This window comes from Delphinapterus leucas, chromosome 6, assembly GCF_059928025.1.
Source record: "Delphinapterus leucas isolate spDelLeu-1000000601 "Yukka" chromosome 6, BTC_Dleu_Yukka2, whole genome shotgun sequence".
NCBI classification, from domain to species: Eukaryota; Metazoa; Chordata; class Mammalia; order Artiodactyla; family Monodontidae; genus Delphinapterus; species Delphinapterus leucas.
The window spans coordinates 92,634,252-92,656,846 of record NC_143134.1 but is presented as its reverse complement, the minus strand read 5'-3'; the positions used below and the strand labels follow the sequence as shown (position 1 = coordinate 92,656,846).

General features: G+C 45.6%; 1 long non-coding RNA gene across 1 annotated transcript in view; it reads right to left on the bottom strand.

Moving 5' to 3' along the window:
- Positions 1-1,189: 1,189 nt before the first annotated feature.
- LOC111188048 (uncharacterized) overlaps positions 1,190-22,595 on the bottom strand; it is a 74,356-nt gene continuing 52,950 nt past the window's right edge. Inside the window, exon 3 of the long non-coding RNA XR_002648340.3 lies at positions 1,190-21,155. This is a non-coding gene — a long non-coding RNA (uncharacterized LOC111188048). The remainder of the gene's footprint in view (positions 21,156-22,595) is intronic.

Here is a 22,595-nt window from a genome sequence, read left to right as displayed (position 1 = left end):
GCCTGCTTCCCGCTGCAAAGGGCTGAAAAAAAAAAATCACAGGGCCACTGGAAGGCTCAGATACTGAGCTCTACAATGCTGGGCCGAGTTCAGCCCAGAAATGGGGACACTGATCTGGGATGGGTCCCATCGCTCTCCCCAGCTGACCCTCCCTGCACCTTTGTCCCAGAAGCTTCTCAGGCTTCTCAGCAGTGTGGGTATCCTGCCTCAGCCAGAGCTGAAATCCCAGAGCAGGGACAGAAGAGTCAGTGTCATGGGGCTTCTGGTTTCAGGATATACTGGAAAGGTGAGAAGGAAGCTTGTCTTCCCATGGATCTGGGCCAGGGCCGGGTGGCGGGGCCTCCCCTGCCAGGAGCTGGGACGTTCCCCAGGTGCCCGGGCATCCCCAAGTCAGCAGGGCCGCCAGCACTTTCCAAAGCATTAGCTTGGGTCTGAAAATAAGTCCTTCAGCCCTTTGCATGAACCAGATGCTTTGTCGTTCAGGCAAAAGCTGCCCTAGAATCTACAACCTTGGCAAGGCCTTGTGCTCCCCCGGCTTAGGGACCAGTTTGTGGAAAAGAAATTAAAGCCCCATGTAACTGGTTCTTGGAGGACTTGGTGAGAGTCCTCTTTGCATCCTGTATCTCTACACCTCAACCTCCACGACTTTGACCTTTATGCCATGGCCACACATGCTCCTCCACCTCCAACCACCACCTCGCCTCCCCGCCCTGGCCAAATTCCCACCAGCTTTCAAGGCCAGGTACAGATAGTACCCCTTATGTGAAATCTGTTCTGGTCCTTCTCCCAGTTAGGAATAATAACGAAAGCCCCTCCTCTGGGTTCTCACAGAGCTTTGGGAACATGGCAGCAGCACATCCCAGCTAGCCTGCACTGGAATTTCCCATACATCCAGCCCAGAACAGAGGAGCTGCCCCATTGATCAACGGACTGGAATCAGGCTTAGTTTTCACCCCTTCTCCTGAAGGGGTGGAGTAGAGCCTCTGGGCTGTTGGCCTGTAGACAGTGGAGGAGACGCTGTGGTGCCCACCCTGGCCCCCTTTGCAGGGCCTATGCACACCCCCCCTCAGATGCTACGAGTGTGACCTGCTTGCCTGTTACGGACTCACAGCTGCCCCCTTTCTTAGGAGAATTGCCCTCAGGAAACAGAAGCTGCCTCTGCAGGGGGTCATGACCCCACACCCCCCCCACCCCCCACAACTACCACCAGCACAGGGATGACTAAGTAAAACAGGGATCTGAAAGGGCATTGCCCTTCTCTCAAGGGGACACCTTGGCAAAGTGCTTTAGGCTCCAGAGTGTCAGTCCCACTCCCACCCCCTCCACAAGGATTAGGCCAAGGCTAGGCTTTACCTGAGACCACAGTTTAGGGCCCTGAAAATCTCACGTCCCAGGTAATCTCTCAGTTTGGGGCAAACAGAGCTGATTGGTTGGCCTAGACTGGGTTGCCAGATTTAGGATATAAAAATACAGGATATCCAGTTAAATTCGCATTTCAGATCAACAAAGCACACATTTTTAGTATAAGTACGTCCCATGCAATATTTAGAAATCCCTGTAGTAAAAAATTGCTTGCTGTTTATCTAAAATTCAAATGTAACTGGACGCTCTGTATTTTATCTGGTAGCCCTACCCTCAACCACATCTGTGTTTGTTCCTTTCCCCTCCCTATCCTGCTTCTCCATCTTCCTCCCTTGCAGGTTTTTCCCCCTATAAACCATGATACCTAATACCCTTTCTCAGCCTCTGCTTCTAAGGAACCTGACCTGAGACTGTCACTGCCTCTCTGCCATCCACAGTGACCAGAGAAGGCCCTCTATTTCCCCTGGACTTTGCAGAACATATCTCTTTGGCCCAGCCTCCTGACACGGGATGGGTGGAGCAGTTCTGAGGAGGGTCTCTGTGTGACCCTGGGGGAAGCCACTGCCTCTAACTGCATTCCTGCAGGACTGGTTTCCTGGAAACCTTAGGAAGACCAGGCGGACAGCAATCTTTGTGACCAGAGCCTCTTTTAGGGAGCTGACTTTGATCCATCCATGACAGAGCTAGGGTCGGTGGCTTAATATCTGAGCCTGGATTTTTATACTCTGGAACATGAAGACTGGATGAAAATGACATCTGGGGACCTTCCAGCTGTGACCCAGTGAGATTTGGAGTTTTCCTAAGCCTGACCTTTGTATTTAGTTTATAAAGTACTCAACCTAGTGCCTGGCACAAGGTTGCTATTAATAGTAGTGTTGATCATAAGCAACCATAATAAGTAACACCTGATTCCCCAAATAACGTGGGATTAGTAAGAAAATGTCCTATGAGGGCACCAAGCACCCAACTAAACAGATTTCATGGCAAAACCACCCCAAGGTGGAGTGAGTTGTCTCGCTTCCTGTCATACAAAGGGAGGAACGGGAGAGAGGGGAGACGTTTATCTACTTGCCAGTGGCCAATCATTTCCATCCATCATCTCCTTTAATCAAACACAGTGGCTACTCTGGTGTCCAGGAATTTGGCAAATGGTTCCAGGACAATGTCCCAGACTCTACTCCTACACTTTTCTGAGCTGCAAACACTCCCAGACCAATTGGAGGACCACCTGCTCTCTGACGGGGGTTCGGGGGGGACTGACCCATGGACACTCAAACCTTGTGTCCCTTCAGTCCTCCAAACACAGGAGGCAGAGTCATGCCCTCCTTCCTCTCACCCATCACCACGCTTTGCATGCCGGTCCCTCTTCTTGAGGTGCTCAACTCAGCCACAGACTACTGCTGAGACATGCTCAGCCACCAGCCCCACAGCTCTTTGGCTGAAGGAACTGGCTTTCTGTTCCCTCTCTCACAACCATCACAAGGACACTCAGGAGCCCTCATTCACATAAAATCCCATCGTGGAATCTTTGCCCACAACCACAGAATCGCAGGGCTGGAGGAGGCTCTGAGGCACCTAGTCTAGTCCTTAGCAGATGTACAAGCGGGGCCGCCCCAAAAACAGCCCCGCCAAGTGCTTCTGCTCGACACCTTCGAGGCCGAGAGCTCACTCCCAGCTGGTGCCCCCACTTCCCTTCATGGAACTACTCAGCCATTAGAAGCTTCTTCTCATGTCCATGTGGAATCTGACCTCTTGCAGCTTCCTCTCGTTGGTCCTCATTCTTTCACTGATGGCACAGAAAGTCCAGTCTTGTTGGAAGATGGTGTCCAAAGAGGTTCAGGGAGGTGTGTGGGGAGAAGTATCGTGAGACGATGTCAGAGGTGATGAGAAATGTCAGAAAGAGAACTGGTAGAGATATATGCTTGCTAAAAGGGACCCGCATCCTGCATGCTTTCTCTCATGCTTTTTAAAAGTGTGGTGCTCAAGAGGTAGCTCCTCAGCCCTCTGGAAAACTTGTCTGTCCCAAATAACTTACTCTCTGAGACTACAGACAACTGGAGTATTGTGTTACTTATTGTGGCGACAAGAAAAAGGTGATCAGGAAGGGAGGAGACTCAAAACTGTGTCACGGGAAAGATAGTTGAAAGACCTGGGTCTGGTTAGCCAGAAGGAAAGATTTGCGTAGTAAAGTCGTTGCCTCTGAAAATCTTTCCTGGGGAAGAAGGACTGGACCAATTCCAAATGGAGCAAAGAATTAGACTTAGGACAAAAGGGTAAACCATAAAAGTGACCAAAAGCTTCCTACTAGACAGGGCTATCTAACAGTGAGAGGTCCCTGTCACTGAAGGTGTCCAAGGGAGGTGGAGAAGGGGGCCATCGATGCAATTCAAGCTCTGGGTGGAGGTTGGACATGACAGCTTTGGCATCACCACCACCACCCAAACACACACACAGACACACACACACAGAGACACACACACACACACAAAGAAGTTGGGGTATTTAAAGCCAGAGGCTCTTTATTTTTCAAAGTGCATCAGTGTAGGTTGCGTGTCTCTTGCTTTGCTTAGCCTTGGTCACCCAGAGATTTTCCCATCACTGACTTGGTTGTCAGCAAGTAATAAAAGCCTTTCCTCTCTCCTTGGGAGGAGTGGAGCAGATTGTCTGGATCGGCACGTAGTGCCCTGGCTCCAGTCTCAGCACCAAACGTGTTCCTTCTGCGCAGTCTGTTCTGTTTTGACAATGCATAGGGGAGAGCTGGAGAAAGTCCCGTAGCCAAGGGTTCTGGAAGCTGCAGGGTGGGGCTTTGCTCTGGGACAGGAGGGATGATATTTGCATTGAATAAAGATGTGGTTGGAGCCCCTTGCTCAGAAGGAACACAAGCAGAAAGTTTGGCTGGGATCAGCGTCTGACCTCACTCATCGTCTTTCAGAGAGGAAGCTCTACCTACTACAGCCACACCAGTGTTTTCTCAAGGGCGGAGTCTGAAAGAGATTTCTTCACAGGAGGGAACTCCCCTACACCTCTTTGGCATCCTGGAGATTAAAATAATAATAAGCTGGTTTTCTTCTGCATAAGAGATGAGATTTGCTGTACTGCCTGAGGATGGAGTACTAGACTCCCTGCTTTATTAAGATCTGAAAAGTGGTCTCATTTGGACTAGAGCATTTTACATCCCGTGACCAGCTGGTAGTGACTCATTAAATGATATTACTCAACAAGGATTTACTGAGCCCACCTCTATGCTAGGCTATGTACCAGGCACTGGGGAGCAAAGATAAACAAGATACAGGATTTGCCCTCAAGAAGCTTATAGTCCAGTGAGATAAAATTGCAAGCAAAAAATTAAAATCCGTGCAGCCAGGGCTCCAGAAGAGCCCTGTGAATACACTAGCTGCCCACGAGCCTCAGGGATGGTGTCCTCGAGGAAGGGATATCTTGAGATGAGTTTTCAAAGATGAGCAAGATTTTATGAAGCTTCAAAGGCAGGAGTAGGGAAGGACGATGGAGGGAGGGATCTGTGTATGCAAAGGTGTAGGAAGGATGTGAAAAAGCTTTGTTTATTTAAAGGAGCCACCTGTACTTCGATGCGACCAAAGCCACGTATGATGCAGGCAGAGATGTTCAAAGGATGAAGCTAGAAAGGTGGTTTCAAACCAGGGGCAGTTTTGTCTCCCAGGGACATTTGGTTGTCTCAAGGAGAGGAGGGGCAGCACTACTGGCCTCTAGTGGGTAGAGACCAAGGATACTGCTAAACATCCTTCAGTGCTCTGGGCAGCCCCCTCAACCAGATAGACCAGTCTATCTGGTCCACAATGTCAACAGTGCTGAGATGGAGAAACCCTACCTCAGAGAGAGGCAGCAGCCACCATAAGGATGCAGCTCCTTTAGGGCCACTACCTTTTCCCAGGGTCATGCAGCGAGGGCACCCAGGGGAGAGAAACCAGGGTAGTGTAGGGTTTTCAGATCTTGCAACCCGAGGTCCCCCTTACCTGTGTCTCAGCCATCCCTCCCAGCTGAATTTTTCTGTACTCACGTGATAGGCCTGCATACAGTAGCTTCCTCCAACTTGCTGACAAAAATAGTAAACACAAAATTTCCTGGGGAAAATAATGCCTTAGATGCGTGTAACATCATTCCACTTATGGGGCACTTTTCATCCCTCATCTTATTTTACTCATTCTACAAAAGAGGAAAACGAAGCTCAGAGATGCTCTGCAGTCTAGGAATTATTTAACTGCAACACACTCAGCTTCTACCTCTTCTCCCAACCAGTCCCTGAGTGCACCACGGACCCATCCCTCTGGCAGCAGGGGATGCTGGGAGTATCCTCCATCCTGACCTTAATGGCCTCCTTTCCAGCTTCCTGGATTCATATCTGTGTGAGGGGCCAAGAGCAGGCTTCCTGCCTCCCTCTGACCATAGCCGTGACACTCACATACCCTTCTGACCATAGGAGACCTCACACTCCCCGTGGTGAACTGGCTGCCTTGGTAAGAGGACCCCTCCTGGCCAGCATGTCAGGGACAGCTGCTCGGCTCGTGTACTCTGGCCAGGAGGCATTACTGACCCTGTGATTTGGCTCTTCGTCCAAACTGGCAGATGGGCACAGGTGCCTTGTCGTGATGCTGCTCCCTCTTGACTGAGCAAGTCTGACCACTAAATCACCCAGCGGAGGACAGCGCCAGTCAGCTGAAGGGTGGACTTTTTCCAAGTGGAACCCCCAAATGCTGCTGATCTGAAATTTCGCTGTCTCCAGGACAGCATTAACAAGCCACACCAGGTCACATGCTGCACAAACACTCAATAATCAATAGTCATTCTAACAGCTTGTCCGAGGCCTGTTCATCTGATTTAGAAGTTTATATAATAGCATGACAGCCCTCTACCCCAATAGCTCATGAACTCATGGAGAAGTGACTTCCTACATTCCCAAAGCCATTTCTCCAGTCATACAGAAAACAAGAAAAACAACCAGCACTTCCCCCTCCTCTTCATCTCCCACAACCCATCCATTACAAGCCCAAGGAAAGGAATAAAGGGCAATGGATCTTCATAAAATAATAAAACCCTGCCTGGTCTCAGGCCCACCTATGTCATCCCAGCACTGCCTCCCCGTCCCACCCCGTGAGACCTCTTAGCCCAAGCAGGGTCTCAGGGCATCTCCCCACTCTTCTCTCCGTGGTTTCTCCTCCAGTGGCATGGCCCAGAAGCTCTCTCCCGCTGACCACGGCTCCAACCCTCTCCAGTAATATTGCTCCATCTCCAACTGTGTCCTGACACTTTGTCAAGGCTACAACAGTGGAGAGCACCTGACCCCTGGCTGTAGAGTAGAATGAATAACAGGAAGCAAGAACAGAGGGAGAAAGGAGGTGGCTAGAGCAGGGCAGGTGAGAGATGATGCTGGCTGGGCCTGGGGTGTTGATTGCAGAAAAAGCAAAAAGGGAGGTGTGAGAACTGAGCCTGTGTTGGAAAGAATGTCAAAGGGGGCTCAAGCCCCAGCTGAGGTAAGGGCCAGAGAAGGGGTCCCTTTCAACCTTGAGAACTTTAAATAATAAACGGGGTGCATTGGCTGGAAGCTCTGCTGTGACTCTGATCCTAGAGGGTATGCATCTCTTTCTTGGGGTACAGGATGACAGCACCCATTTCTCCAAGTGCTTTTGTGTCCCAGTGGAGTGCTCTCCAGAGGCGCTCCAGACCCCACTCTGTGCTTGTTCATCACGCCAAGACACTGCTGAGCATGAGTCCCACCTGCTTAGAGCGGGGCAGTGGGCTCATAGCACGGGGGGGACCCAGGTGGGGGCTCAACATCGAGCCATGGGGCACTAACAGCGAGGCTGCCACCATCTCAGTGGCTGCTCCGATGGGCTTTCTAAAAATACTCTGGGTTCTGCTGCTCACGGGCACCAACCCAACCCTTGTGAGTGCCAGGCAGACAGGCACCCTCCTCACTCTCCCCAGTGCCTCCTCTTTAGCTCACGTTCATCTGCTCTCACCTGGATTATGACACGAGCCACCCGGCTGCTCTCCCTTCTCCACAGGGACCACCAAATGTGACCAGAAAACCCAGGAGACCACCCCATCACCAAAGCCTATCCATTCATTCACTCACTCATTCATTCACTCGACATGCGTCCAACAGAGCTTTCCTGTGCCAACACAAAGTACCCTTACTAGGCCAGGCCATGTGGTAGATGCCACAGATTGGCTGAGTGAAGCCAAACACAAAAGAATAAATACTGTGGGAATCCAGTTATGTGATACTCAAGAATAGGCAAATCTAATCTGGAAATATGAAACTCAGAATACCAGCTACGTCTTGGAGGTGAACGTAGTTATTGACCGAGAAAGGGTAGGAGGGAGTTTTCTGGGATCCGAGATGTTCCATATCTTGATCTGAGTGATGGTCTCATGGGTGTAAAATTGAGACATTTTTACATATGTAAAAATGTACTGAGCTATAAACTTAAGATTTATGCCTTTTACTATATATATTATGCCTCAATCCTTTTTTAAAATATATATATAAAGTATTACTCTGGTTTTACTTTTTATAATTTATAGATGAGAAAGCTACACACCAGAACTGGAGCAGTGGTTCACTGATTGGTGAGATGATGGTGAACTTTTAATCTCCTCTCTTTATACTTTACTGGACTTGCCAGATATTCTGCACTGAACATACCTTGCTTGTGTAGTGACATTAAATATATTAAATGTTACTTTGAAAGTAATAACCCTAGAGGTGAAACATTCAGCAAGCACGAGGTAGGTGGCTCTCTTCCCAGAGGGGACAGAGCCCACTCACGAGCTTTTGTCCTCTTGGACAGTGAGGACATGGGCTTAGGAGTCCTGACCCAGGTCTGTGGGATTTCAGTGCAACTAAATAAAGCTTCTGGCCCACTAGAGGCTGGGAGGTGGGGCTGCTGGAGGAACCCTGGGGCTTTCCTCTCATTCCTAAGGGGAGGAGCCTCCGGGGCATTCTGAAACCTCACTGAAACCCTAGCCTGTCTGCCTTAGAACTTGCCTGACTCTGGTCTCCTGCATTTCTGACCCCTTCAGCTGGGGGTTCTGTGCCCCAGGGTATGGAGGCCTCTCCCCTGGACTTAAGAGTGATTTCAGCACCCCTCACCTCGCCCCATCAGCAAGAAGTACCCGCCAGCTTGTGCTATTTGGGGCCATGGTGAGGTAGAGGGAGCTGACAGTGGGAGTATTAAAACAAAAACTGGATTAAACCCTGAAAACCCTAAGGAAGGAAGAAAAGGGAAGATGGAGGAACCTCTTCAGGCCTTGGTTTTCTCACTGGGAAATGGGCTGTTGTGAGATTAACATACAAATAAGCATATGGAAAGCACTAGAACTGAGGGCTGGTTTTGTGCTTCGGGGTTTTTTTTATTTTTTGTTTTTTAAATTTATTTTTGTCTGCATTGGGTCTTCGCTGCTGCGCGCAGGCTTTTCTCTAATTGCGGTGAGCGGCGGCTACTCTTCGTTGCGGTCCACAGGCTTCTCACTGCAGTGGCTTCTCTTTGTTGCGGAGCACGGGCTCTAGGCGCATGGGCTGTAGACGTGCGGACTTCAGCAGTTGTGGCTTATGGGCTCAGTAGTTGTGGCTCGCACGCTCTGGAGCACAGGCTCAGTAGTTGTGGTGCATGGGCCTAGTTGCTCTGCGGCATGTGGGATCTTCCCAGACCAGGGATTGCACCCATATCCCCTGCATTGGCAGGCAGATTCTTAACCGCTGCACCACCAGGGAATCCCTTGTGCTCTGGTTTTGCTGACACTTTGGGAGACAGAGGCTGGTCGCATGGCTGGCTCCCCCACCTTCTCCTCCATTCCTAGTGTCCCTCTCGGCACAGAGCAGGAGGTGAGATACAGTTTTTTGTGCCCGAAGCCTGATTTCTGCACTGGCAAAGTCAGTGGGCTCATGTGATGAATATTTGCTTGTGATTCATAAATATATTTTATATTTCCAGCCTGGATCCTAAAATCACTTCCCCCTCCCTGCAGTCTCCTCTCCCGCCCCTGACACACATACTCCCACAGAGAAGTCATGTGAGGCCTTCTCAGATTGAGCCCAGGAATGAGCCAGCGGCCCAGCTCTGCCCTGTGACACACACAGCCTCCAGCAGTCACATGGCCTCCAGCTGCCACCACCTGCCCTCTGTCACCAGCCTGGTGCCCTCTCCCTGGCAGGCTTCCTGAGCTGACTCGCCCCTACAGGCTCTAAGCTTGGCAGACAGTGGGACTGAGGGACAGAGGGTATAGGGCCAACAGTCTTGGACAGTTCTGGTCTCAGCTGACCTCACTGGGACCCCATCCAGGAGTCTCCTCAGCACCACATGGTGTGCCCCACAGGGGATTAGGTACCCTGCTGGCCTGGTGCAGAGGTGGACAGAGCTGTTGGCAGCTGGCTCCGTGAAGCCAGCCCCAGCCAGAGCCCCCATGAGCAGGGAGCTGGAGCCACAGGTGCTAAGATGAGGCTGTGTGGGGAGCCAAGGACACCATATATCCGTGTACCTAGTGGAAAGGCTGGAAGCCAGGCATTGCCGGGCTTTAGAAGGAGAGAAGAGAGCAAATACAGGAGGGGCCATCTGTATATATATTATACTCAAAAAAAAAAAAAAGGAAAAGAAACAAAAGAAAAAAACTCTAGAGGAGTGGTCCTCAACCAAGAGCAGATTTGCCACCCAAGGCACAACATCTGGAAACAGTTTTGGTTGTCAAAACTGGGGGACTGCTACAGGCATCCAGTGGGCAGAGGCCAGGATGATGTTGCTGAACCTGCTACAAGGTACAGGATAGCTGCCCATAACAAAGGCTTATCCACCCCAGTGTCAGTAGTGTCACAGTTAAGAAACCCTGCTCTAAGAGAGGATGCCTAAAATCATAATAATTTCACAGACACCCCAAAACACACCACCAGACGTGGTCCTGCCCACCAGAAAGACAAGATCCAACCTCATCCACCAGAACACAGGCACCAGTCTCCTCCACCAGGAAGCCTACACAACCCACTGAACCAACCTTACCCACTGGGTGCAGACACCAAAAACAATGGGAACTACGAACCTGCAGCCTGCAAAAAGGAGACCCCAAACGCAGTAAGTTAAGCAAAATGAGAAGACAGAGAAATACACAGCAGATGAAGGAGCAAGGAAAAAACCCACCAGACCAAACAAATGAAGAGGAAATAGGCAGTCTACCTGAAAAAGAATTCAGAGTAATGATAGTAAAGATGATCCAAAATCTTGGAAATAGAATGGAGAAAATACGAGACACATTTAACAAGGACCTAGAAGAACCAAAGAACAAACAAACAATGATGAACAACAGAATAAATGAAATTAAAAATTCTCTAGAAGGAATCAATAGCAGAATAACTGAGGCAGAAGAACGGATAAGTGAGCTGGAAGATAAAATAGTGGAAAAAACTACCACAGAGCAGAATAAAGAAAAAAGAATGAAAAGAATTGAGGACAGTCTCAGACACCTCTGGGACAACATTAAGTGCACCAACATTCAAATTATAGGGGTCCCAGAAGAAGAAGAGAAAAAGAAAGGGACTGAGAAAATATTAGAAGAGATTATAGTTGAAAACTTCCCTAATATGGGAAAGGAAATAGTTAATCAAGTCCAGGAAGTGCAGAGTGTCCCATGTTACAAGAGACAAAGAAGGACACTACATAATTATCAAGGGATCAATTCAAGAAGAAGATATAACAATTGTAAATATTTATGCACCCAACATAGGAGCACCTCAATACATAAGGCAAATGCCACCAGCCATAAAAGGGGAAATCAACAGTAACACAATCATAGTAGGGGACTTTAATACCCCACTTTCACCAATGGACAATCATCCAAAATGAAGATAAATAAGGAAACACAAGCTTTAAATGATACATTAAACAAGATGGACTTAATTGATATTTATAGGACATTCCAGCCAAAAAAAGGATACACTTTCTTCTCAATTGCTCAGAACATTCTCTAGGATAGATCATATCTTGGGTCACAAATCAAGCCTTGGTAAATTTAAGAAAATTGAAATCATATCAAGAATCTTTTTCGACCACAGCGCTATGAGACTAGATATCAATTACAGGAAAAAGAAATATGTAAATAATACAAACACATGGAGGCTAAACAATACACTACTATATAACCAAGAGATCACTGAAGAAATCAAAGAGGAAATCAAAAAATACTTAGAAACAAATGACAATGAAAACACGACGACCCAAAACCTACGGGAGGCAGCAAAAGCAGTTCTAAGAGGCAGGTTTATAGCAATACAATCCTACCTCAAGAAACAAGAAACATCTCAAATAAACAACCTAACCTTACACCTAAAGCAATTAGAGAAAGAAGAACAAAAAAACCCCAAAGTTAGCAGAAGGAAAGACATCATAAAGATCAGATCAGAAATAAATGAAAAAGAAACGAAGGAAACGATAGCAAAGATAAATAAAACTAAAAGCTGATTTTTTGAGAGGGTAAACAAAATTGATAAACCATTACCCAGACTCACCAAGAAAAAAAGGGAAAAGACTCAAATCAATAGAATTAGAAATGAAAAAGGAGAAGTAACAATTGACACTGCAGAAATACAAAGGATCGTGAGAGATTACTACAAGCAACTATATGCCAAAAAAATGGACAACCTGGAAGAAATGGACAAATTCTTAGAAAAGCACAACCTTCTGAGAGTGAACCAGGAAGAAAGAGAAAATATAAACAGACCAATCAGAAGCACTGAAATTGAAACTGTGATTAAAAATCTTCCAACAAACAAAAGCCCAGGACCAGATGGCTTCACAGGTGAATTATATCAAACATTTAGAGAAGAGTTAACACCTATCTTTCTCAAACTCTTCCAAAATATAGCAGAGGGAGGAACACTCCCAAACTCATTCTACAAGGCCACCATCACCCTGACACCAATACCAAAGATGTCACAAAAAAGAAAACTACAGGCCAATATCACTGATGAACATAGATGCAAAAATCCTCAACAAAATACTAGCAAACAGAATCCAACAGCACATTAAAAGGACCATACACCATGATCAAGTGGGGTTTATCCCAGGAATGCAAGAATTCTTCAATATACACAAATCAATCAATGTGATAAACCATATTAACAAACTGAAGGATAAAAACCATATGATCATTTCAACTGATGCAGAAAAAGCTTTCAACAAAATTTAACACCCATTTACAGTAAAAACCCTCCAGAAAGTAGGCATAGAGGGAACTTACCTCAACATAATAAAGGCCATATATGACAAACACACAGCCAACATCATTCTCAACGGTGAAAAACTGAACCCATTTCCATTAAGATCAGGAACAAGACAAAGTTGCCCACTCTCACCAATATTATTCAACATAGTTTTCCATTAAGATCAGGAACAAGACAAAGTTGCCCACTCTCACCAATATTATTCAACATAGTTTTGGAAGTTTTAGCCACAGCAATCAGAGAAGAAAAAGAAATTAAAGGAATCCAGATTGGAAAAGAAGACATAAAACTCACTGTTTGCAGATGACATGATACTATATATGGAGAATCCTAAAGATGCTACCAGAAAACTACTAGAGTTTTGGTAAACTAGCAGCATACAAAATTAATGCACAGAAATCTCTTGCATTCCAATATACCAATGATGAAAATTCTGAAAGAGAAATTAAGGAAACACTCCCATTTACCATTGCAAGAAAAAGAATAAAATACCTAGGAATAAACCTACCTAAGGAGACAAAAGACCTGTATGCAGAAAACTATAAGACACTGATGAAAGAAATTAAAGATCATACAAACAGATGGAGAGATATACCATGTTCTTGGATTGGAAGAATCAGCATTCTGAAAATGACTATACTACCCAAAGCAATCTACAGATTCAATGCAATCCCTACCAAATTACCAATGGCATTTTTCACAGAACTAGAACAAAATATTTTACAATTTGTATGGAAACACAAAAGACCCCAAATAGCCAAAGTAATCTTGAGAAAGAAAAACGGAGCTGGAGGAATCAGGCTCCATGACTTCAGACTATACTACAAAGCTACAGTAATCAAGACAGTATGGTACTGGCACAAAAACAGAAAGATAGATCAATGGAACAGGATAGAAAGCCCAGAGGTAAACCCATACACATACGGTCACCTTTGATAAAGGAGGTAAGAATATACAGTGGAGAAAAGACAGCCTCTTCAATAAGTGGTGCTGGAAAAACTGGACAGCTACATGGAAAAGAATGAAATTAGAACACTCCCTAACACCATACACAAAAATAAACTCAAGATGGATTAAAGACCTACATATAAGGCCAGAAACTATCAAACTCTTAGAGGAAAACATAGGCAGAACATTCTATGACATAAATCACAGCAAGATCCTTTTTTGACCCACCTCCTAGAGAAATAGAAATAATAACAAAAATAAACAAATGGGACCTAATGAAACTTAAAAGATTTTGCACAGCAAAGGAAACCATAAATAATACAAAAGGACAACCCCCAGAATGGGAGAAAATATTTGCAAATGAAGCAACTGACAAAGGATTAATCTCCAAAATATACAAGCAGCTCATGCAGCTCAATATCAAAAAAACAAACAACCCAATCCAAAAATGGGCAGAAGACCAAACTGACATTTCTCCAAAGAAGATATACAGATTGCCAACAAACACATGAAAGGATGCTCAACATCACTAATCATTAGAGAAATGCAAATAAAAACTACAATGAGGTATCACCTCACACTGGTCAGAATGGCCATCATCAAACATCCACAAACAATAAATGCTGGAGAGGGTGTGTAGAAAAGGGAACCCTCTTGCACTATTGGTGGGAATGTAAACTGATACAGCTACTATGGAGAACAGTATGGAGGTTCCTTAAAAAACTAAAAATAGAACTACCATATGACCCAGCAATCCCACTACTGGGCATATACCCTGAGAAAACCATAATTCAAAAAGAGTCATGTACCACAATGTTCATTGCAGCTCTATTTGCAATAGCCAGGACATGGAAGCAACCTAAGTGTCTACTGACAGATGAATGGATAAAGAAGATGTGGCACATATATACAATGGAATATTACTAAGCCATAAAAAGAAACGAAATTGAGTTATTTGTAGTGAGGTGGATGGACCTAGAGACTGTCATACAGAGTGAAGTAAGTCAGAAAGAGAAAAACAAATACCATATGCTAACACATATATATGGAATCTAAAAAAGAAAAGAAAAATGGTCCTGAAGAACCAAGGGCAGGACAGGAATAAAGCCACAGACGTAGAGAATGGACTTGAGGATACGGGGAGGGAGAAGGGTAAGCTGGGACGAAGTGATAGAGTGGCATGGACATATATACACTACCAAATGTAAAACAGATAGCTAGTGGGAAGCAGCTGCATAGCACAGGGAGATCAGCTCGGTGCTTTGTGTCCACCTAGAGAGATGGGATACGGAGGGTAGGCAGGAGATGCAAGAGGGAGGCGATATATTTATATGTATAGCTGATTCACTTTGTTATACAGCAGAAACTAACACACCTTTGTAAAGCAATTATACTCCAATAAGGATGTTTAAAAAAAAAAAAAAAGCCCTGCTCTAGAGAGAAAGCAACCCTTCTGGGTTAGATTTGAGAAGGACCCCACAAATGAGTGAACTGGGAGTGTCACACCCTGGCTTGGAACCATTCAGTACGTACCCAGTGCCTTCAGATTCGAACCCAAACTCCTTGGCATATGGCGCACCAAGCCTTACTTCCATAATCTGGCTTACCCTCCAGCCTCACCTCCTGTGTGTTTGTGGTCACATCAAGCCATTCACAGTGTCCCAATACCCCAAGGCCTTTGCCCTTGAGGCAGGGGATTTCTTGTCCTCTCTTTAGAATGTTCTCCTACTTCTATCTGGCCAGGATTCACCCATCCTTCTGGGTCCAGCTGTGCCATTTCCTCATCCGAGAAGCCCCCTGCACCCTCATGCCCCTGGGGTGGCAGATGGCACCTGTACCATAGATCATCACACAGGACAGGTGCTGGCACAGCTGTCTCTCCCACAAGACTGTGGGTTCCCTTTGACATCCAGGTCTGTCTTCCCAGTGCCTGGGGTGACCTTGAACAAGGGGAGCCAATCTCTCCTTGATCTTGGGGTGGGTAGGCAGGTCTAGCCTATTGTCGCTCAATGCAGAGGATCCATGGGGAGCTGGAGAAAATGCAGAGAGTGATGTCAGGCCAACTGGGCCAGGCAAAGCAGGTGGGATCAGAGACAGGAATGAGTCTGAGGGACCAGACAAACAGGGTCTGGTAACAAAATGACAGAGGAGCAGAGACCAGAAGAAAGATGGCCTGTGCCAGTTCTAGAGGCAGAGTTGTAAGCTCCCAGTTCCCCCCATGGTGGGCCTACAGCATCCAGGACTGGGATTGCCACCAGATGCTTGGCAAATGCATGTTATATCAACAGGGAAATTTGGTCATTCACATTTGAGAGCCAGGTCGCTTACTTTTCCTTAAATTAGCTTTATGGGGAAGGCAGGGCACAAGAGACAATCCCATTTAATAGATGAGGAAGCTGAAGCTCTAGGAGGTAAAGAGACTGTCTCTAAATTGCCAATACTGCATCCCTATCTCTTTTTCTCTTTGGCTACACCATTCTGAGTCAGCCAAGACAAGATCAATCAGCTCATTCCTTCACCACTGGTTTAATTTCCATGGGCAATCCCAAAAGACAATGCAAAAGAACAATTCTCCAGTGTCATCTCTTGTGGTATGCAGTTACCCACAGAATTTAGTTTTGTGTTTTACAGCTATATTGAGATACAACTGTCCTACAATAAACTGCATATATTTAAGGCATACGATTTGATGACAGCTGACATATGTATACTCCCATGAAACCATCGCCACAATGGAGACAATGAACATATATCCACCACCCTTAAAAGTTTCCTTGGACTCCTTTATTATCCTTCTCATCCCTCTTCACACACCCACACACACACACACACACACATACACACAGGCAACCACTGCTTTCTGTTCTTCTTATTGCATTTTCTAGCACTTATACAAGTGGGATCATACAGTATGTACTTGTTTTTATCTGGCTTCTTTCAGTCAGCATACTTGTTTTGAGATTCATGCATGTTGCTGCATGTATCAAAAATTTATTCGTTTTTATTATTGAGTGGTATTCCATTATATGCATATACCACAATTTGTCCATTCACCTGCTAGGTTGTTTTCAGTTTGGGGCTGTTACAAACAAAGTTGCCATGAACAATTATATACAAGTCTCTTAAGGACATATGTTTTCATTTTTCTTGGTAAATACCTAAGAGTAGATTGGCTGGGTCATATGTTCAATTTATGTTTAACTTTTTATGAAATTGCCAAACTGTTTTCCAAGTTAATTGTACCATTTTACATTCCATCAGCAGTGTATAAGAGTCCACTTCCTCCACACGCTCGCCAGCATAAGGTATAGCCAGTCTTTTAATTCTAACTATTCTAGTAAGTATGGCGGCATCTTACTATGATTTTAATTTGCATTTTCCTAATGACTAATGATGTTGAGCATCTTTTCATGTGCTTATTTGCCATCCATATATTTTCAATTAGTGAAACGTCTATTCGAAGAAAAAGTTTTGGAAGAGTATTATATTTGCTTATATCAGATGTAATAAGGTACATAATTTTGAACATGGCCTTTGGAAACTGTCAGACCTGGTATCACATTCTGGCTTGGCCACTTACCATGCAACTTAGGATAAACGGCTTACCTTCTCTGAACTTCATTTTCCTCTTGTGTAAAATGAAGGTAATAATAGAACCTGATAAGGTTTAAATGAGGATCAAATAATTAATGCCTTTAAAGTATAACTCAAGGTCTAACATATAGAACTTAATAAATATTATTAATAATTATTATTATAACATCCTCTGTTGGTCTGATTTGAATTGTGACAAGAAATACCCCTGGCATACCTGAAAAACTAATCTCTGTGAGAATTAAATGGTGTTTCATGTCCAACACAGTAGATATACAATATCTTTTTTATTGCTAGGTATGTGAAAAATGGAATTTAATAGAAGTCTAGTATGTCAGAGCTGAAAGAGTCCTTAGAGATATTTAAACCAACTCTATGCCTTAGCTCAGGTCCTCTGGAAAGCAGAGCCTGAGGCAAGGATATAGTACTGCGACTTTACTTGGGAGGTGCAAACTCAGGGTGGTTAGGGTGGAGAAAAGATTCAGAAGTGAGACAAGGGAAGATGCAGGGGCTCTCACACAGGTAACCACTATCCAACTACTCAAAGAGGTGCCAAAGAAACACAGTAGGTCTCTCGGCAGGCATGCTTTCTCAGCACATGGAAATTCCCTGGAAAGTTTCTAAAGAGAAACCACACTTCACAGAAGTCCAAAGAGGGGGAAAGTAGGGCACATATATCTGTCATTTTCTCTCCTGTGGTCAAGACTCAACCCATGGCAAACAAACTCCCCTGCGCTTCCAGCGTGTGTCATCCACCACCATGGTGGTTATTCAGGAAAACATCCCACATCCTGCCTTGTGGTCTTTCATCCAAGCCCAGAACTGAATGGGCAGCTTAGTGCAGATGGAATGCCAACCAGGGAAAAAAAAGGAGGTGTGTAAGACTTATGTCCTGTCTTAGGCTGGGCACCTGCAGAAGCAGACCCTGAGTCTAAGATTTGAGTATGAGAGGTTTGGGGGGAATGGAATCCAGGAAGCAGGGGTAGAAGAGTAGAGAGGGGAGACAGGGGAGGAAGCCAATACATGGTGTGGTGTTGGGGAGGCTACTGTTGTAGGCATCTGGGGCTCAGTCCTAGTGGTGACGTCTAGGAGACAATACGAAACTCATTTCAGGTTTGTCCCATGCGAGGTGAGGAAGCTGAGATAGCTACCTCCAACCATTTGTCATTGGCTGAGGGCTGCTCCCGGGGACATTAACTTCCATGACCCCTCCCTCCAAGAGAAAGGAGGAGAGTCCCAGCTGCTGACAGTAGGATACCTTTGGCATGTCCTGGAACAGTGAAGGCAGTATCTGCTACATCAGGGGTCAACAAACTATTTCTTAAAGAGCCAGAGACTAAATATATGAGATTTACGGGCCATGTTGTTTCTGTCACAACTAGCCCACTCTTCTGTTGTAACTCAGCCCCAGATAATATGTAAGCAAATGGGATTGGGGCTTTGTCCCAATAAAACATTATTTAACAAAACAGGCAGCCAACCTGCAGGCCATAGTTTGTAGACCTCTTTTCTACGTGTATGAAGTATCCCATTTTGCAGACAGAGAAACTAAGGCCCAGTAGAGAAAAAGTAACTGGTTATAAAGGAGCCAGAGTCACATCTCTTGACCTTCTGCCCAATATTTTCTCCACTATATCTTGTTACCTCTTTACTGGGGCCTTGGTATGATTTTTAGGAGACTTTCAGCCAGAACTCTTTCAGGGAGAGTCTGTGTACCCCAATAAGTCTTTTTTTTTTTTTTTAACTGTACGCGGGCCTCTCACTGTTGTGAGCGGCATGTGGGATCTTCCCGGACTGGGGCACGAACCCGTGTCCCCTGCATCGGCAGGCGGACTCTCAACCACTGCGCCACCAGGGAAGCCCACCCATAAGTCTTAAATGGCAGCAGTTTGTTTCCTCTTGGTGGCCAGAGAGGCTTCAGGGACTGAAGCCTTGCAGCTTTCCGGGGTCACTCAGAGCAACTTCTGGGAGCCTCCCCGTGCCAGGCCCTCTTCCATCAGGCTCTGCCTTGCTGCTTTGACAGAGCATCTCCCAGCAGCGGCCACAAAGCGCAGAGTGAAGAAGCAGTTAGAACTTTGGAGCCTGTAAAAAAATCTAAAAATATCCAGGAATGTGTGCACACATGTGGCCCTTCTGTGACCAAAACATCTGGGGAGATCAAATGCTCCTACTTTAATTTGCCTAAAATTCTGCGAGGACTTGGGAAGGGAAGGGAAGTTGCAAGTCGATGACTTCACTGGGGGGAAGGATGTCACAAGAGTTTTGTTTTTTTAAGACAGAATAAGTTATGCGCATGCAGAATCCTCCCCTGGGGGAAGTCCTGGACCTGGTTTCCTTGGGATTCTGAGGATTGTTTCTCAAAAGGGGTGGGAGGGGGGAGTTCATTGGCTACAGGCTTGAATTCCTGATTTGATGACTTTTTTAAAAAAAAAAAGATAAAAATACCAAGTCCCTCGATCAGAACATTAGGAGTGGGTGATAATGTAGTGAATCATTAAATGTCAGAATTGTAGAAGGCCTGGTGTGAGCCATGCATTTGTCAGATGAGGAAACTGAGACTAAAGAGAGAGCTTTCCTGATATTCCATGGAGTGTGGCAGAGACAGGGCTGAAATGCATGTGTCCCGACTCCCAGACCAGTAATGCATTGGGATAAAGAGTTGGAGGAAAGGATCAATCCTGGTTCCACTACTTCTAAGCCCTATGACCTTATTTATACACTACAGACGATATTGGTTGGTTTTGTCTGTAAGAAGCCAGGACTGGAACCTCTAGATCTTGTGCTGTGACCTATGGAGTCCTTGCAGGGTGAGCCAAGGCAGGTAGATATCCACTCTCTTCATTACTAATCATGGCCTCAAGCCCTAATAGAACATCCGGGCAATTTGGGCTGGCTAATGTGTGAGCCTAGAATTCCATTCAGCCGCTGGCTTGAATCCTTGGCCAGAAACAGGCTAACTGGCCTGTTGGGTACCCTTTCCTCAGGCTGTGCCCCAACTTTGGATCAGGGAAAGCTAGCCACTCCCTAAAGCTTAAGGCAGCCTGACTAAGCCACCCACCCACACTCTCTCCAAATGCTTGCCACACTGTGGTTTCCACTAGTCTGTGGAGGACAAGCAGTGGCTTCTTAGACACTCCTCACTTAGGAGATGGAGACGAAGGCTCGAAGTAGGATCCTTAAAAAATACGGTGCAAAGAGAGAAGGGTCTAAGCAGAGCCTGCTACTCAGACAACAGAATTTTTCAATTTGCCCGCCATCCTGGAAAACTATAATCCAAGCATGTCCTTAATTTGATCTCCACCAGACTCAAGACCTAGTGTGCCCTCTAGAGGCCAACCTTTTTGTTTAGCTCCAATTAGTGCAATGGGCTCAAGGACCAGACCTATCAGACACATAGATGTCCCCCACAAGAGAAATAATCATGAATTACCACAACAGTCCTAGTAGTATCTTGGCAATGCTGTTTCTCTAATCCTTTCCACTGCTTTTACGTCCCACTTGGTCCTACATGGGACCACTGAGATGAGAGGTTCATACTCCCAAGGTCTTTACAAATGCCTCTCTCATGCTGCCCTACACTCTCCACACTAAGCTGAAAAGTCATGTTCTCTCACTTTAACCACCTGATTAACAAGCTGAAGGCTACATATGGACATCCAAAAGCAACAAGCCATGATCACAACAGACAAGCTCACATTTGCCACCACACTATAAGTCATCATTGCGTCCCCTCATATTTTAATCAGTACCCCATTGCCACAGAGAGAAACATTCTCCAATTATATCAAAAGCTCCTTTTGTACCTTTTGTACCTAGCTGTGGGAGCCACGGGAACTGCAGAAGCTGGGATGGAAACTGGGTTTCTTCTTCAGTAGCTGCAGGCAGGTATCTCCTGCTGCAGTAAAACTTTCATTCATCCTGAGTTGGGTCCATCCATAACTAGCTCTCTCACGTGTCCCACTTCTTCCACAAGACTAATTGCTGTGCCAGGACTCACTTGCAGCACCTGCAAAACACAGACTTATCTCAAAGCCAAATGCCAACAACATATGCTAGCTTCCAGGAGATAAAGACCTGGGACTAAATGAGATTAAAAGAACCCTCCTTAGAGCCCACCTCTGGGGACTGAGGAACATCCAACTGGCAGAGATCAGCTTCATCTTATCTCCATTTCTGGGGCTCTCCTGTTTTACATATTGGGAGGTCACGTGCTGTATTACTATTTTTTTTAATGGATCCCAGGGTATTCTTCATTTGGGAAGTAGGGAAATGGGACCAGAGAGCTATTGTATTTGGTTTGCTTCTAGTCTAGATATTAGGCTGGAGGGTAACTGTGAAGTCACATTAATCCTGAGATATGCTTGTGATTTCTACATTCTTTGGGTGTGGGACTGATCTTATGCTCTTCTTAGAGGTAATTTTGAATAAGTGAACTGACATCCAGGTTGGCTCAAGAAAGTCCAAGTTTACGCCTATTGTCCTGACTTCCTGTCTGGTTTGGCATTTATTCAGGATGTTATTAACATTGAGGGGGGGCACAGGAGTGTTACTTCATTCTTCCGTGCATGCTGTATGAACCTGTCTGGTGAGCTTGATTGTACAAAATGACTTTCTGTACGGAAGATGGAATAGGTGAGATTATCTTGCCTAACTTAGCAGGTAACCATGAGAAAAACAGGCTGAGCTGCCCATTCATTGCTCCCAGGTCTAGACATAAGAGAAGAGGCAAGGACTGGAGAAGAGGCCTCGTGAAGAGTCAGGCAGGACTTTTCTGATACTCTTGTTTTTTCTGGCCTAGGGCCACATCCCTAAATTAAAGAGAGACCCAAAATATGGAGGTATGTTGGCTGAAGGCCCCAACTTCTGGGGAGGAAAGAAAGCACAGTCTCCCCACAGCAGGAGGTTTCTGACATGGGGAACAGGCACTGCTCTACTGAGGTGCTAAGATAATGATGGTGAAAGGATTTTAAACACTCACCATTTCCTGTCATCTAATATAACTGCTTAAGGCATCATGTTGAGAAAGATTCTAGGTTTGGCAAGAATGAGAGCCGTCACTGATTGGAATGTTGGCCATGATTCAGGAGCAGGGAGCATCTGCACACATCTCAGTAATTTGCCATTTCTGTACTAACAAGAAAAGCTTTCAAAAGGAGGAACAAAGAACTTAAAACATTATTCCTTCCACATGGCACGCCCTATTGGATCCTTTTCCTTTTTGGATTGATTATGTCTGTAACTTTGGTTGGCCAGGAAGGTCTGGAAGCTGTTCTAGCTTATGAGACTGCTCTCTCCTACCATTAATTTTGTAAGGGTGGGTAGGGTGGGAGATACAAGCCTATTGCACTAGATCTTAGGAAGACACTCTTTCCCTTTATGCTCTTTCCCTTGGGTGTGTTCTTTCTTCTTTCTGCTTGTGAGAATGATAGCTCTTAGAATGAGCTAG